We start from the raw sequence: 17,804 nt of genomic DNA, 5'->3' as shown, positions 1-17,804 counted from the left end.
GTGGCTGTAGCTGCGACGGTGCAGATGCGAATCCCGGACATACACACACACATACATACATACATACATACACACATACATACATACATACATACATACATACACACACACACATTGAGCTTTATATATTAGATGAGTAAAGACCTTTTTGTCCGAAACACGTTTGCTATAGAATATCTCCCAATAGCCATAATTTTGTAATTACCTACTAAAGATGACGATTGTATTAAGATCCTTGACTCTGAAATCCTTCACTTTGATTTATTTCCCTGCAGCACTGCCAGTCTCCAAGCCTCAGACTCTTCTTGTATTTTCCTTGATCAAATATTAGGCAGGTGGTTTTCACATTATGGGTGATTGGGGTTGACACTCCTTGATATAAATTTCCATAACCAGAAATCACAACTATCACATGGTAAGATTTTATTATAGATACAGAAACATTTAGTTGTCGGTAATTGGAGTAGGCAATAAAACCTTGATAGCAGAAGAGTAAAGTTTCTGAGTTACAAAATCAAACAAGAAGGCTAAAGGTTCACCGTGCAGTGAGTATTTCTCAGTCGTAAGACTTACATCTTACCTTTTACATTATATATATATATACACTTTATATATACAGTATACATAAATACTTTTTTAGAATGTTTTATTTCTTAGTACTAGTATATTATTATTCATGTTGTTTAAACAGAATGACTGCAGAAATATGGTTACAAAAAGTACATAGTGGAAGTTAAGTTCATTTTTATATTGCTACTAGCTGAAGAGCCCGGCGTTGCCTGGGCATAGTAACCAACTGTGGTTAGTTATATCAAATTATAATGATTATATTGCACATAAAAACATTTCACATCATATATTCAGCACTACAGATTTGCAACACAAATTAACTAAACGTTTACCCAAGTATTGATAGTATTTTATTTTCAACTCATTCAAGAGCCTTTTGATAAACAGCATGTGTATCTAATCCTATCGTGTGTTACTGACTGCTGACCTGTGTACCTAATCCTCTCCTGTATGATACTTTCTGCTGAGCTGTGTATCTAATCCTATCGTGTGTTACTGACTGCTGAGCTGTGTACCTAATCCTCTCCTGTATGATACTTTCTGCTGAGCTGTGTATCTAATCCTATCGTGTGTTACTGACTGCTGAGCTGTGTACCTAATCCTCTCCTGTATGATACTTTCTGCTGAGCTGTGTATCTAATCCTATGGTGTGTTACTGACTGCTGAGCTGTGTACCTAATCCTCTCCTGTATGATACTTTCTGCTGAGCTGTGTATCTAATCCTATCGTGTGTTACTGACTGCTCAACCATGTATCTAATCCTATCCTGTGTGATACTGACTGCTGAGCAGTGTATCTAATCCTATCCTGTGTGATACCGTCTGCTGAGCCATGTATCTATTCCTATCCTGTGTGTTACTGACTGCTGAGCCATGTACCTAATCCTATCATGTGTGATACTGACTGCTGAGCCATGTATCTAATCCTATCCTGTGTGATACTGACTGCTGAGCAGTGTATCAAATCCTATCCTGTGTGATACCATCTGCTGAGCCATGTATCTAACACTATCCTGTGTGTTACTGACTTCTGAGCCGTGTACCTAATCCTATCCTGTGTGGTACTGTCTGCTGAGCCGTGTTTCTAATCCTATTCTGTGTGATACTGTCTGCTGAGTCGTGTATCTAATACTATTCTGTGTGATACTGTCTGCTGAGCCGTGTCTCTATTCCTATCCTGTGTGATACTGACTGCTGAGCTATGTATCTAATCCTATCCTGTGTGATACCGTCTGCTGAGCCGTGTATCTACTGTAACCCTATCCTGTGTGATACTGACTGCTGAGCCATGTACCTAATCCTATCAAGTGTGTTACTGACTGCTCATCCGTGTATCTAATCCTATCCTGTGTGATACTGTCTGCTGAGCCATGTATCTATTCCTATCCTGTGTGACACTGTCTGCTGAGCCGTGTATCTAATACTATTCTGTGTGATAGTGTGTGCTGAGCTGTGTATCTAATCCTATCCTGTGTGATACTGTCTGCTGAGCTGTGTATCTAATCCTATCCTGTGTGATACTGTCTGCTGAGCTGTGTATCTATTCCTATCCTGTGTGATACTGTCTGCTGAGCCGTGTATCTAATACTATTCTGTGTGATAGTGTGTGCTGAGCTGTGTATCTAATCCTATCCTGTGTGATACTGTCTGCTGAGCTGTGTATCTAATCCTATCCTGTGTGATACTGTCTGCTGAGCTGTGTATCTTTTCCTATCCTGTGTGATACTGTCTGCTGAGCTGTGTATCTTATCCTATCATGTGTGTTACTGACTGCTCAGTCATGTATCTAATCCTATCCTGTGTGATACTGACTGCTGAGCCGTGTATCTAATCCTATTCTGTGTGATACTGTCTGCTGAGCTGTGTATCTTTTCCTATCCTGTGTGATACTGTCTGCTGAGCTGTGTATCTTATCCTATCATGTGTGTTACTGACTGCTCAGTCGTGTATCTAATCCTATCCTGTGTGATACTGACTGCTGAGCAGTGTATCTAATCCTATCCTGTGTGACACTGACTGCTGAGCCATGTAACTAATACTATTCTGTGTGATACTTTGTGCTGAACTGTGTATCTAATCCTATCCTGTGTGAAACTACTTGCTGAGCTGTGTATCTATTTCTATCCTGTGTGATACTGACTGCTGAACCGTGTACCTAATCCTATCATGTTTGTTACTGAATGCTCAGCCATGTATCTAATCCTATCCTGTGTGATACTGACTGCAGAGCCGTGTACCTAATCATATCCTGTGTGATACTGACTGCTGAGCTGTGTATCTAATCCTATCCTGTGTGATACTGACTGCTGAGCCGTGTATCTAATTCTATCCTGTGTGATACTGTCTGCTGAGCTGTGTATCTATTCCTATCCTGTGTGATACTGACTGCTGAGCTGTGTATCTAATCCTATCCTGTGTGATACTGACTGCTGAGCAGTGTATCTAATCCTATCCTGTGTGACACTGACTGCTGAGCCATGTAACTAATACTATTCTGTGTGATACTGTGTGCTGAACTGTGTATCTAATCCTATCCTGTGTGAAACTGCTTGCTGAGCTGTGTATCTATTTCTATCCTGTGTGATACTGACTGCTGAACAGTGTACCTAATCCTATCATGTTTGTTTCTGAATGCTCAGCCATGTATCTAATCCTATCCTGTGTGATACTGACTGCAGAGCCGTGTACCTAATCATATCCTGTGTGATACTGACTGCTGAGCCGTGTATCTAATTCTATCCTGTGTGATACTGTCTGCTGAGCCGTGTATCTAATACAATTCTGTGTGATACTGTGTGCTGAGCTGTGTATCTAATCCTATCCTGTGTGATACTGTCTGCTGAGCCGTGTATCTATTCCTATCCTATGTGATACTGACTGCTGAGCTGTGTATCTAATCCTATCCTGTGTGATACTGACTGCTGAGCTGTGCATCTAATCCTATCCTGTGTGATACTGACTGCTGAGCCGTGTGTCTAATCCTCTCCTGTGTAATACTGACTGCTGAGCTGTGTATCTAATACTTTCCTGTGTGATACTGACTGCTGAGCAGTGTATCTAATCCTATCCTGTGTGATACCGTCTGCTGAGCCGTGTATCTAACCCTATTCTGTGTGATACTGACTGCTGAGCCGTGTACCTAATCCTATCAAGGGTGTTACTGACTGCTCAGCAGTGTATCTAATCCTATCCTGTGTGATACTGACTGTTGAGCCGTGTACCTAATCCTATCCTGTGTGATACTGACTGCTGAGCTGTGTATCTAATCCTATCCTGTGTGATACTGACTGCTGAGCCATGTATCTAATACTATTTTGTGTGATAGTGTGTACTGAGCTCTGTATCTAATCCTATCCTGTGTGATACTGTCTGGTGAGCTGTGTATCTAATCCTATCCTGTGTGATACTGACTGCTGAGCTGTGTATCTAATCCTATCCTGTGTGATACTGACTGCTGAGCTGTGTATCTAATCCTATCGTGTGTGTTACTGTCTGCTGAGCTGTGTATCTAATCCTATCCTGTGTGATACTGACTGCTGAGCTGTGTATCTAATCCTATCCTGTGTGATACTGTCTGCTGAGCTGTGTATCTAATCCTATCCTGTGTGATACTGTCTGGTGAGCTGTGTATCTAATCCTATCCTGTGTGATACTGACTGCTGAGCCATGTATCTAATCCTATCCTGTGTGACACTGTCTGGTGAGCTGTGTATCTAATCCTATCCTGTGTGATACTGTCTGCTGAGCCATGTATCTAATCCTATCCTGTGTGATACTGACTACTGAGCCGTGTGTCTAATCCTTTCCTGTGTGATACTGACTGCTGAGCTGTGTATCTATTCCTATCCTGTGTGATACTGACTGCTGAGCCGTGTATCTAATCCTATCCTGTGTGATACTGGGCTCCCCCTGCAGTCTGTGTCAGAAGGTGGTCTGTGTTGGCACGGTAATAAATTGTGTTATTTCCAGCTTTACAGAAGGACGATAACACCATAGAAATTATAAGAATAATAGGCAAAATTATTTGGTGAATTGGAATGCGCGGGGTTAAAATTTCGCCTCACAACATAGCCTATGACGCTCTCGGGGTCCAGACGTGTGACTGTGCAAAATTTTGTGGCTGTAGCTGCGACGGTGCAGATGCCAATCCCGGGAATACACACATACATACACACACATTGAGTTTTATATATTAGATTTTTCTAGGTATTTGTCGCAGGCATTGTCTTTGTGTAGATGATGGGATGCTTTTTGTTTTCTCATATTCATATAGCTAAAAGTGAAGAAGTCAGGATCAGCATGATACATACATTGATCGCAGTAGGAACAGTGTCTGCATAGGCTGTCTTGTGTATGTGTGAGCAAATATTCCCTTCTCAAGCCATTGATTTGTAGTCATTGACAGGCTGTTACGGTTGCAGTAGCGGAGAGGAACAAAGAGGCAACCCGGAAGTGGACCCTCTGGGTCACGGCTCCAGAGCCCCCGAGGGCGATCGCCCAGGTGAGGACCACCCCCTATACAGGGAGTGTTAGGGGCAGACCCCCAGGGGATGGAACCGCGACAGCCGGAACCAAAGGGATGACTGGGGCTTAAGACCGGAGTGGAGGCACAGGTGGGTCCGTAGAGAGAGCACAGAGGACCACAGATACCGTGGATAATGGGCAGGACGCAGGACCGGAGCGCGGCGGGTGGCAAGAGCCGGAGACTGCAAAAGAGGAAGCACAGATATAACACAATGAGCGAAAGGCAAGACAGACAAGCAGAGAAGATCAGAGGAAAGGACGGATGGACGGACGGAGCAGGACAGGGTGGATACCAGGACGCAAGGAGGCAAGGAAAGGCTGGAGCACAGGGGAAGAATAATCAGAGGCAGCACTATGTCATGTCGGACACTGTTCGCACCAGGGTGTCCGGCAGACAGCGGTAATACCCCATCCTACCACATGGTTCTCAGCGGCGCTGGTTGGTCTTCTGATCCGGCTTGGATTGGGTTAACCAGGTTGTCATTCTGGCTGGGGGCTTAGCCACGCCCTCTGTCTTTAAATTGCCCTGTGTGACTATGGGCGTCGCCGACTATAGGTTCTTGCCTTGTGCTAAGCGATACCGGTCTGGAGTGATGGTCTAAGGAGCATACGGTTGCTGGTGTAGTATATTCCATTGTTGCCATTTTGCCTCCCTGTGTTGTATTATTCGGTTGCCCTTGCACATTACTGTATTCCCCTGTGTGTACGTGGTGTGGTGCATTTCCGTTATCCCTGTCCATACTTGGTCTCCTCACTGGGTGGAGGGTGGTGGGTTCAGCTTAGGGCTGGACAGGAGACAAGGACAGGGTGGATGCCCAGGCAGGCACACCTTCAGTGTAAACCCTGGGTTGAGGGACAGACAGGGTTTCCCCTAGTCTGAGGGACACCGCAGGGGCCCCGGGGTTTCAGCCTAAAGTTACCTAGGCATCCCATGACACACTAGCAGCGGCAAAGGCAGAGGACCAGAGACACTGAGGACAGCGCAGACAGAAGCGTTAGGATGGGGGGCCTGAGACACAGAGACCGCTGCCAAGAGACAGCGTCACCGCAATCGTAGACAGGCGTCTTATCAGTCCAGACGCCAGCCATAAGTAGCGATGGGCGCCGCCATGTTGGAGGCGGAGCCATGCGCATCACACTACCCAGGAGGCTGCGCGCCAGGAGGACGGCAGTGCGCAGGTGCCCAATGCCGAGGGAGCCGGAGGCCGGGCGCGGGGACGCTCCGGGAGCAGGAGCGCGCCGGGAGGTGCGCGCAGAGGAACAGGTAAGGGCCGGGGCCGTGACACAGGCACTGGGGTTGCTTCAGTGTTACTTGTCACGACTCTGCTGTTTGGTGACCCAGGACTCCTATCCTGTCCTTTCCACTAAGGGGAGCCATAGCTCGCCCTATTCCCCAGAATGCTTCTGAAGGTGAAGATGCCACGGCCTCCGCCCTTGCCTTATCTCCTGAGTTAGCCCTCCGTTTGCTCTCTTCCACCACCCAGGGAAGCGGGGCACTACTATGCACTGCAGTACACCAACCCAACAAACAAGGCAACACAAACAAGGAGGTAACTGAAAATACCAGGTATACAAATTTTCACTCACATATAACACAGGAATGCACTGGGGAGTGGAGGATGGGGAAAAACCAAAGCAAGAGGAGGGAAGGGAATTACCACACTTACAAACCACGCAACAGTCACAGATAACTCCTCCAAATTCTTTCTCATATGAACACTTGTCCTCTCCTCCTAAGCCATGTAGGAAATGCTATCTCTGACATGGATTTGCATCAGTACCCAGGTTATAAAGGGGATGGGAGTGGCTAACTGAGCTCAGAGTTTTCAACATGGCTGATTAACCCCTGTTCTGCCTAAAGAAATAAACACCATTAAAACGAAGGAGAAGTGCTTCTTCTCACTGCAGGTGTAAGAGCAATCAGATGCTGCGGTCTTCTGGCTATACTCTATGACATTACTTTTGTTATTGTGATGTACAATAGCAAATTACATTTTGGTACCGTGTTAGCTAGAAAAATCGATGTGAATACTTTTATGCCCAATGATGTGGCACCACTCTGAGAATACTTTTGTCATCATTGGGCATAAAAGTATTCACATCGACTTTTGTTATTGCCAAGTTGGTATAGTGTATAGCCTAGAGTAAGGCACAGTGGGGTGGGGCATATTGCCGCATTGTCTACACAACATTGCTTATGGCTTGACTTAAAACAATGAAAAAGTGGACTTATTGATCCAGAGGATGGTAAAACGAAGCCCCTTGAAGTATAAGCCGATCTGCCTTAAAGGAAACCTGTTATTAGATCCAGCATGAATTAGAGCCTGGTTGCATGATTGCAGGGAACCTTGTCAGCAGGATTGTGCATAGTAACCTACAGACAGTGTCAGGTTGGCATTGTTATACTGATTAAGATTATAACTTGGCTGATGAAATACATTTTGTGGTTTTGTGACAAATCTGCACTGCAAAAATGCGGCAAAAAACTCAACGTGTGCACACAGCCTAAGAATTGACAAGCTGCAGATTTGAAACTGCTTCAAATCTGCAAGCAAAACTAAGCACCATGTGCATGAGACGTCAGGAATCTCATTCACTTAGTTGGTAATAAAAAATGCTGCAGTTTTTTGCTGCAAAAAAGCACAGGAAATACTTAATGAACCAATCCAGTGTTTTTTTATGTCACTGCTGGAGTGGTGCTTGAAATTCTAGTCTCCTTTATGGTTCTCACTATGTGGCATGATCATGTATTATCACCACTGCTCTTGTCGGTCTCCAGCTGTTTGTGGCCTGCGGTATTTGTCCCCTGTATGTGGTAATATTCAGTCACTATGTGGGGGTAATATTTGGTCTGGTCATGGTGTGGCGGTATTTATCCTCTGTATGTGGTATTATTCTGTCACTATGTGGTGGTAATATACAGTTGTGCTCAAAAGCTTACATACCCCGGCACAATTTTTGCTGTCTTGGCTTTTTCCAGAGAATATGAATGATAACACCAAAGCTTTTTCTCCACTCATGGTTAATGGTTGGGTGAAGCCATTTATTGTCAAAATACTGTGTTTTCTCTTTTTAAATCATAATGACTACCCAAAACATCAAAATGACCCTGATCAAAAATTTACATACCCTGGTGCTTTTGGCCTGATAACATGCACAGAAGTTGACATGAGTGGGTTTGAATGACTACTAAAGGTAACATCCTCACCTGTGACCTGTTTGCTTGTAATCAGTGAGTGTGCATAAAAGCCAAGTGAGTTTCAGGGATCCAGACAGACTCTTCCATCTTTCATCCAGCCACTGACATTTCTGGATTGTGAGTAATGGGGAAAGCAAAAGAACTGTCAACGGATCTACGGGAAAAGGTAATTGAACTGTATAAAATAGGAAAAGGATACAAAAAGATATCAAACGAATTGATAATGCCAGTTGTAACGGGGTCTACCAAGCTGGGGTACCTCTTTCAGTACTACCCCGTGTTTTTGGAGGTCCGCTCTGCGTTGGCTGGAGTCTGAATGAATGATGCTGGCTGGAATTCCTTGTTTTCATGGACGCATAAAAAAGATCACTGCTTCTCCATGTATTTCCAGTCTGACAACACTTTACTCACAGGACGCAGAATATATCACACAGATACAAAGGGCAGGCCAATAGAAAAGCTGCAGGCCAGACATGCATTACAAAAGTCGCAGGTGGCCGGAGCCTGCCGATGTTTACTGTGGAAATTACAAAGGTGGGGGGAGGGCGGACAAAAGGGGAATGCTGATGCATTAGGGACATGCATCTCACATAGAACCTATTATCCATGCATATAACTGCACAACATATTCTTGGTGCTGAGTGGTTCTGTAGCACGTAACACGGCTCCCCCTTTTCAGCGACACGATCGGCATGCACAGTCTGATCCTCAACGGATCGGTTTGGGGATGACCGAAGTTTATGGGGTTGGTACAAGTTCCGTTTGTCGACTTAGTCCATCGGCGTTACCGTTTTGTTTGCCGGGTCTGTGGTGGATGGTGAAGTCATGAGGTTGTAGGGCTAAACTCCACCGCAGCAATCTGGCGTTGTCTCCGGAGACCCGATTAAGCCAGACTAGAGGATTATGGTCCGTTAGGAGGGAAAACTGTCGTCCATACAAATATGGTTGCAACTTCTTGAGTGCCCATACTACCACCAGGCACTCCTTCTTGATGGCCGCATAGCTTACTTCACGGGGCTGTAGTTTCCAACTCAGGTAAGCTACCGGGTGTTCTTGGCCGTCCGGCCCGACTTGGCTCAGTACTGCCCCCAATCCAAACATAGAAGCGTCTGTGTGAACCAGGAAACGTTTAGTTGGATCGGGTGCGGCCAATACAGGGGTATTGGTGAGGGCGTCTTTTAGTTGGCGGAAGGCTTCCTCACACTCTGAGGTCCAGGTTACCTGGCGGGGTTGGTTCTTACGGGTCAAATCAGTGAGGGGCTTGGCTACGCTGCTGTAATTGGGAACGAATTTCCTGTAATACCCCGCTGTCCCTAGAAACGCCATGACCTAGGTTTTAGTGCGTGGGATGGGCCATTTGGCTATGGCCTCAATCTTGGCTGGTTCTGGTCGTTGTTTCCCACTTCCCACCCAATGCCCTAAATACTGAACCTCTGCTTTGCCCACGTGACACTTGTTTGGGTTCAGGGTGATTCCGGCCTGGTAGATCCTGTCCAATACTGTCTCTAGGTGATTTAGATGCTCTTCCCATGTCGCACTGTAGATGGCGATGTCGTCCAGGTAGGCACAAGCATAGTCCCGGAGACCATCCAGAAGCCGGTCAGCCAGCCTTTGGAAGGTCGCCGGGGCATTCTTCATCCCGAATGGCATAACTCGAAACTGGAATAAGCCAAACGGGGTGACAAATGCCGACTTGGCAATAGCGTCAGGACTAAGGGGAATCTGCCAGTAGCCTTTGCATAGATCGATGGTGGTCAAATACGTTGCCCCCGCCAGCCGGTCTAACAACTCATCCACACGCGGCATGGGGTATGCACCCGTCACTGTTTTCTCATTGAGCTTGCGATAGTCTACACAAAACCGTGTAGTCCCATCCTTCTTGGGCACTAACACTACGGGGGATGCCCAGGGACTATCTGACTCTTCAATGACCCCTAAACGCAACATCTCTTGTATCTCTTGTGCCATCCCCTCTCGTACAGACTCAGGGACGCGGAAGGGGTTTTGTCGCAGGGGGGTCTGATCCTGGGTCTCAACCTTGTGTTGTGCCAGGCGAGTGCACCCTGGTCTCTCTGAAAACATCGTCTGTCGCAGCCTCAACAACACCTCCGCCTGCTGTCTCTCCCGGGGGCCTAGGTCTTCACCCAAGTGTACCTGGTCCCATGTTTTAGACTGAGTCCTTTCCCCTAAGACATCTGGCAAGGGAAGTCCGGCTAAATCCTCTGCTTCAGGTGCACAGATGGCCACTACCTCTTCAGGGCGCTCCTGGTAGCGCTTCAGCATATTCACGTGGAACATGCGGATAACCCTGGGGTCGTCACAATCGGCGACATTATAGGTTGTGTCGGCTATTTTCCCCACTACCTGGTAGGGCCCCTGCCTTGCAGCTTGAAACTTATTCTGCTTAGAGGGCTCTAACACCAGGACCTTCTGTCCTATTTCCAAAATGCGCTCTCTGGCCCTCCGATCGTACCATATGCACTGGCGCCGCTGGATCGCCTGCATGTTCTCACGTACCACCTGAGTCAGCTCCAGTAGGTGGTCCCGGAATTCCAGCACATAGGGTACAATAGGTACCCCTTCTATGAGGCCCTCCCCTTCCCAGTGTTCCAGCACTAAGTCTAGGGGTCCCCTTACCCGTCTCCCGTATACCAGCTCGAACGGGGAGAACCCCGTGGATTCTTGGGGCACCTCCCGATAGGCAAACAGGAGGTGTGGCAAGAATTTCTCCCAGTCCCTGTAGGTCCTGGTAAAAGTCCCAATGAGCTGTTTTAATGTCCCGTTAAAGCGTTCACACAACCCATTGGTTTGCGGGTGGTGCGGGGCGCTTCTAATGGACTTTACGCCACACAGCTTCCACAGTTGGTTGGTCACCTCTGCTGTAAACTGGGTACCCTGGTCCGAGATAATCTCCCGGGGAAATCCAACCCGTGAGAAAACCTGGAGCAGGGCGGCTGCCACCGTCTCTGCCAGTATGTTAGGTAATGCAACCGCCTCTGGATACCGTGTGGCATAATCTACTACTGTCAATATATACTTTTTCCCGGACGGACTGGGTTTGGCTAACGGCCCTATCAGATCGACCGCTACTTGGCTAAATGGTTCCTCCACAATGAGGAGGGGGCGTAATTTGGTCTTGCATCAATCCCCCCCTCTTGCCAATGCGCTGACAACTGTCACAGGTCTGGCAGTACTGATGAACATCATAGTTTACCCCCGGCCAAAAGAAGTTTTGTGTCAGACGATGCCTGGTGCGACTGACGCCGAAGTGCCCGGCCAAGGGTATATCATGAGAGATTCGCAGTAGCTCCTGCCTATACTTCTTGGGAACTACCAGCTGTTGTTTTATAGTGGGGATCGTCCCTGTGTGGTGCTGCTCTGTGATCCGGTAGAGGAGTCCCTGCTTCCATACAAACTGTTCCCCTTCCAGTACTCCTCTCCCCTCCTGTGCCTTCCCACGATATCCCTCTAATGAAGGATCCTCAAGTAACTCCCTCTTAAATTCATCTGGGGTGGCCCAAGAAATGTGTCTGGCTATGGGAATACGTGCAGGGCTGGGATGTCTTACCTGGGCCTCCTCTGAGTGTGATTCCGCCTCCGCAGCTCGAGCTTGTCTCCGGGTGGTCACAGGATAGGTCTCAGCCAGGGGGCCACCGAGAATGCAGACAACATGGGCCCCAAGTCATTTCCCAGCAAGACGTTTGTAGGCAAATCCTCCATCAAGTCGACCTCAACAAGGCCATCCCCGACTCCCCAGTTCAGGTGAATCCTGGCAGTGGGTAGTCAATGTATAGCTCCCCCTGCTACATGGACTGCCACTGTCCGATCCGTCTTCTCTTGGTCCCTGATGAGATGAGGCTTCACAAAGGTCAAAGTTGCCCCGGAATCTCTTAGTCCCTGCATACGTTTCCTATTAACCCACACGACCTGTTGATGCTGTTGTCGATTATCTGCCTGGGCTGCCTGCACGGGGTCTACTTCATGCAGAACTTCCTCCATCTCTTCCACCCCTTGGTTAGTCATAGCCCCCAATGCCGGGTCAGCTTTGCCTTGGTAGCAGTGTACAGCAGCCCGGCTGAAGGTAGCTGTTCCCGCCTTTTGCCACTGGGTATGCTGAGTCCGGTTGGGGCATTGTCTTTGCAGGTGGCCCAGCTGATGGCAAGTGTGGCATCACGCCCCAGGGGGACTGTTGTAGGCCGGGTTTCTAGCTGGTCCCCCTACAATATTCGGTGGTTTGGGGCCCTCCAGGTCCATGGGCGGGCCCCTATTGACCACCTTTGATCCGGAGAACTGCGGCCTCCTGGCATCATGATGTTCATCGGCCAGACGAGCGGCTTCCTCAAGAGTCATTGGCTGCCTGTCCCAAAGCCATTCCTGTGTCTCGGGGTTTAGTCCATTAAAGAATCGTTCTAACAGGAAGAGCTGGAGGACGTCCTCCTTAGTGGTTGCTTGGCTCCCTTGTACCCACTGTAGCAGTGACCGTCGTAATTTACAGGCCCATTCAGCGTGGGTATCGGTTACGCGTTTTATAAGTCCGCTGAACTTTTGGCGGTAGGCCTCTGGTGTCAGCGCATACCGGGCCAAGATCACTTCTTTGATCCGCTCATAGTCCATACAGTCCTCATCAAGTACCGTGCGATAGGCGTCCGCTGCCCGGCTTGTTAACTTGCTGGCCAAAATCTGAACCCGTTCCTCCGGCTTCACTTGATGACGGGCACACTCAAAGTCCTGCAGAAAGCCATCAATGTCTTCCTCTGCCTCCCCCAACTGTCGGAAGGCATTATACTGGATCTTTTTGTGGCTTACTGTTGAAGGTACCTGGTCGAAGGTCAGAGCTCCCCCTGGTCGCTGGCTCTCCTCTCTCCGCTCTGCCATCTCCATCTTGGCCAGCTCCACTTTGGTCCGCTCTGCCATCTCCATCTTGGCTAGCTCTATCCTGGTCCGCTCGGCCATCTTTTCCTTCAGATCAGTACGCACATCAGCCATCAACTCTCGTATGATTGATCTCTACTGCAGTGTTTAGGCCATAGAACGCCAGTCTGTTCTTTACCTCCCTCTGGAATTCGGTCTCCTCCACATTCACATTGGGGGGCACTGCACTGTCGTGTTCCATGATGGCTGCTATCAAATCCGCTCTTGTTTTGTTGCTGGCGATCAACCCTCGGGCTTCCACCAGATCTTTTAATGTAGTCCTCTTTAACTTCTGGTAGTTATTTTTCATTCATTCCTTTCCTCCTGTAGAAGGGGTATCAAATCCCGCTGTCTGCCACCAGTGTAACGGGGTCTACCAAGCTGGGGTACCTCTTTCAGTACCACCCTGTGTTTTCGGAGGTCCGCTCTGCATTGGCTGGAGTCTGAATGAATGACGCTGGCTGGAATTCCTTGTTTTCATGGGCGCATATAAAAGATCACTGCTTCTCCATGTATTTCCAGTCTGACAACACTTTACTCACAGGACACAGAATATATCACACAGATACAGAGGGCAGGCCAATAGAAAAGCGGCAGGCCAGACATGCATTACAAAAGCCGCAGGTGGCCGGAGCCTGCCGATGTTTACTGTGGAAATTACAAAGGTGGGGGGAGGGCGGACAAAAGGGGAATGCTGATGCATTAGGGACATGCATCCCACATAGAACCTATTATCCATAAATATAACTGCACAACATATTCTGGGTGCTGAGTGGTTCTGTAGCACGTAACACCAGTCAGCAGCCTTCAAACTGTGATTAACAAATGGAAAATCAGGAGATCTGTAAAAGCAAAACCATGGTCAGGTAGACCAACAAAAATATTGTCCACAGCTGCCAAGAAAATTGTTCAGGATGCAAAAAAAAACACAAATGACATCAGCTTAAATACTGGACTCTCTGAAAACTAGAAGTGTGGCTGTTTCAAGATGCACAATAAGGAGGCACTTGAAGAAAAATGGGCTGCATGGTCGAGTCACCAGAAGAAAGCCATTACTGCGCAAGTGCCACAATATCTCGCCTACAATATGCGAAACAGCACAGAGACAAGCCTCAAAACTTCTGGAACAAGGTAATTTAGGGTGATGAGACCAAAATTGAACTTTTTGCCCACAACCATAAACGTTACATTTGGAGAGAGGTCAACAAGACCTATGATGAAAGGAACACCATTCCTACTGTAAAGCACGGAGGTGGATTGCTGAAGTTTTGGAGATGTGTGACCTACAAAGAACAGGACACTTGGTCAAAGTTAAAGAAAAGATGAATGCAGCACATTATCTGCAAATACTGGAGGAAAATTTGCACTCATCAGTCCGGACGCTGCGCATGCAACGTACTTGGACGTTCCAACATGACAATGATCCAAAATACATGGCCAAGTCGACCTGTCATTGGTTACAGCAGAACAAAGTGATGGTTCTGGAGTGGCCATGTCAAAGTGGGGGTTGTGTGTAACACTCACCGATGCAATCCCCTGGGAGAACGGGTCTTAGAGACAGCATCAAGCTCTCAGGGCCACCAGGAAGTCAAAGCTGATGAGAGTTTGCTTCAGGTTTGATAGGACCTGAAGCACATGACAGTTGGGGGCGTGACCGGAGCTCCAGAGAGCTAGGTGCCAGAGAAAGGCAAGAGAGTTGAGGTAATGCAGCACAGAATTACCTAGGGACAAAATGTAGACGTAACCAGGACAGACCAGGGTCAGAGCACAGGAGAGCATGACAGTACCAAGGGGCAAGACGGAAAGGATAGTAAGGGCCAAGAATAGATTAATACCAGTATGGGCAGAGAAATTACAGAGGCAGTATCCAAAAGCCAGTATCCAGAGAACAGACCGAGTCAAAACCAAAGCATCATGCAAATCGGCACAAGGCACAAACACACTCAGGGGTCAACACACTCAGCCAAGGGCGTAAGTATCATTGACAAGGAGAAATCCCAGATGGAGGCTATAAAAAGCCCACCCAGGATCAGAATGAGGCCACAGAAATTAACCCTAGGAGAACCGACACAGACCAACCATGACAGGCGATCTCAGTCTCCTGACCTCAATATCATTGAGCCACTCTGGGGAGAAATCAAGCCCGCAGTTCATGCTAGACAGCCCAGGAATTTACAGGAACTGGAGGCTTTTTGCCAAGAAGAGTGGGCAGCTTTACCATCTGAGAAAATAAAGAACCTCATCCACAACTACCACAAAAGACTTCAAGCTGTCATTGATATTAGAGGGGGCAATACACAGTATTAAGAAATGGGGTATGTAAACTTTTGATTAGGGTCTTTTGGATGTTTTGGGTTATCATTATGATTTAAAAAGAGAAAACACTTTGACAATAAATGGCTTCACCCAACCACTAACCATGAGTGGAGAAAAATTTTGGTGATATCTTTCATGCTCTCTGAAAAAAGGCCGAAAAAGCAAAAATTCTGCTGGAGTATGTAAACTTTTGAGTACAACTGTATGGTCTGGTGTTGGTATGATGGTATTTATCCCCTGTATGTGGCATTATCTGGTCGCTATGTGGTCTGGCCACAGTGTGGTGGTATTTGTCCCTTGCATGTGGTTTTATTATGTCACGGTGGTGGTAATATGTCATCTGGTCATGGTGTGACGGTATTTGTTCCCCTGTACATGGTTTCACTTGGTCAGTATGTTGTAATACGTGATTTGGTCATGGTATGGTGGCATTTGTCCCTTGCATGTGATATTATTTGGTCACTATGTAGTGGTAATATGTGGTCTGGTCATGGTGTGGAGGTATTTCTACCTTGTATGTGGTATTAATTGGTCAATATGTGATGGTAATATGTGGTCTGGTTGTGGTATGAATGTATTTATTCCTTGTATGTGTTATTGTTTCGTCACTATATGGTGATAATATGCAGTCTGGTCACGGTGTTGCGGTATTTGTTCCTTCTACGTGGTATTATTTAGTCACTATGTGGTGGTAATATGTGGTCTGGTCATGGTGTAGCGGTATTTGTACCTTGTATGTGGTATTAATTGGTCATAGTATAGATGAATATGTTGTGTATGGCGATCACAGCTGTTTTTCCTCTCCTGATATCACTCGCCCGGCCGACATGTACCGTATGTGCCAATAAATCAAGCTTTATTTACACCAGCTCATGGAGTGCGGTCTCTCTTTCCTTTTGGATATATTCGCATTGTGGATTTCCAGAGCAGCACCCGAAGCTGCCAGCATATCAAGTGCTCCGGATACCGCACACCACCAGAAGTTACATGGTAACAGCGGTGCCGTCCACGTTTTTCTTTTTCTTCACATGTTATGTTTTGCATGTCTGAGCTAAGAGCAAAAGCCCAGGAAACTGTGTGTGCTGGGGTGTGGGGCCTAGTGTCTGCTGTATAGGATGCTGAGGGGTGATGCCGCGAGAAGCAGAGAGACTGCCATGTGAGACATCTGTTAAGAAGTCTGGACTCTGTAAAAACTGCTGTCAATATGTTTGTGAGGGTGTTAACTCCTTCCTCTTGTGAACCTGTAGTTCTGCTGAGGAACAAGTACAGAACATTTTTGAGAGCTGTGTCACTTTGGAGCTCTGTGGAGTCCCTGCGGAACTGGGTTGGAAAGTGACAGAAGTAGAGTTGAGCGATACCGTCCGATACTTCAAAGTATCGTATCGGATGGTATCGGCCGATCTTTAAAAAAAGTATCGGTATCGCCGATTCCGATACCGGAAGTCCCATTCAAGTCTATGGGACTTCCGGTATCGGAATAAGAAAAACCCTTTCCTGCCCTTGTACAGCCTCTCTGGGGTCTGTACGGGCCTTTCGGGGGGCTGTGCCGGCCTGCCAGGGGGTCTGTGCAGGCTCCGGTGGTCTGTGCCGGCCTGCCGGTGGTCTGTGCAGGCTCCGGGGGGCTGTGCCGGCCTGCCGGGGGGCTGTGCCGGCCTGCCGGGGGGCTGTGCCGGCCTGCCGGGGGGCTGTGCAGGCTCCGGGGGGCTGTGCCGGCCTGCCGGGGGACTGTGCAGGCTCCGGGGGGCTGTGCCGGCCTGCCGGGGGGCTGTGCCGGCCTGCCGGGGGGCTGTGCAGGCTCCGGGGGTCTGTGCAGGCATCGTCCGATGGGACTACAAGTCCCATCGGGCGATGCCTGCTACCATGACAGTGATTGACACATTAGCCAATGATGGGACAGTAGTAGTCCCATCATCCGGCTAATGTGTTAAATGTAAAAAAAAAAAAAAAATACTACATACATACTACATATATACTACATACATACTACATACATGCTACATACATACTACATACTACATACATGCTACATTCATACTACATGCAACATACATACTACATATATACTACATGCATGCTACATACATACTGCATACTACATGCTACATACATACTACATATATACTACATGCATGCTACATACATACTACATGCTACATACATACCACATATATACTACATATATACTACATGCATGCTACATACATACTACATATATACTACATGCATGCTACATACATACTACATGCTACATACATACTACATACATACTACATATATACTACATA

The 17,804-nt window shown here is 47.3% G+C and overlaps 1 protein-coding gene across 5 annotated transcripts in view; it reads left to right on the top strand.

The window, feature by feature from the left end:
* Positions 1-396: 396 nt before the first annotated feature.
* The window catches only part of LOC141069329 (uncharacterized), a 136,575-nt gene continuing 119,167 nt past the window's right edge, over positions 397-17,804 (top strand). For 4 of the 5 annotated variants that reach the window (XM_073558799.1, XM_073558798.1, XM_073558800.1 and 1 more), the window contains exon 1: positions 440-545. The gene's annotated coding sequence lies outside the window, so the exon portion shown is untranslated. Of the gene's footprint in view, positions 416-439; positions 546-17,804 lie in introns of those variants that run through there. The other variant, XM_073558797.1, reaches the window with a different exon arrangement.

Source organism: Dendrobates tinctorius, unplaced genomic scaffold, assembly GCF_039654945.1.
Source record: "Dendrobates tinctorius isolate UK_male_01 unplaced genomic scaffold, ASM3965494v1 ptg000258l, whole genome shotgun sequence".
Lineage (NCBI taxonomy): Eukaryota > Metazoa > Chordata > Amphibia > Anura > Dendrobatidae > Dendrobates > Dendrobates tinctorius.
This window is presented reverse-complemented; position numbering and strand designations above follow the sequence as displayed.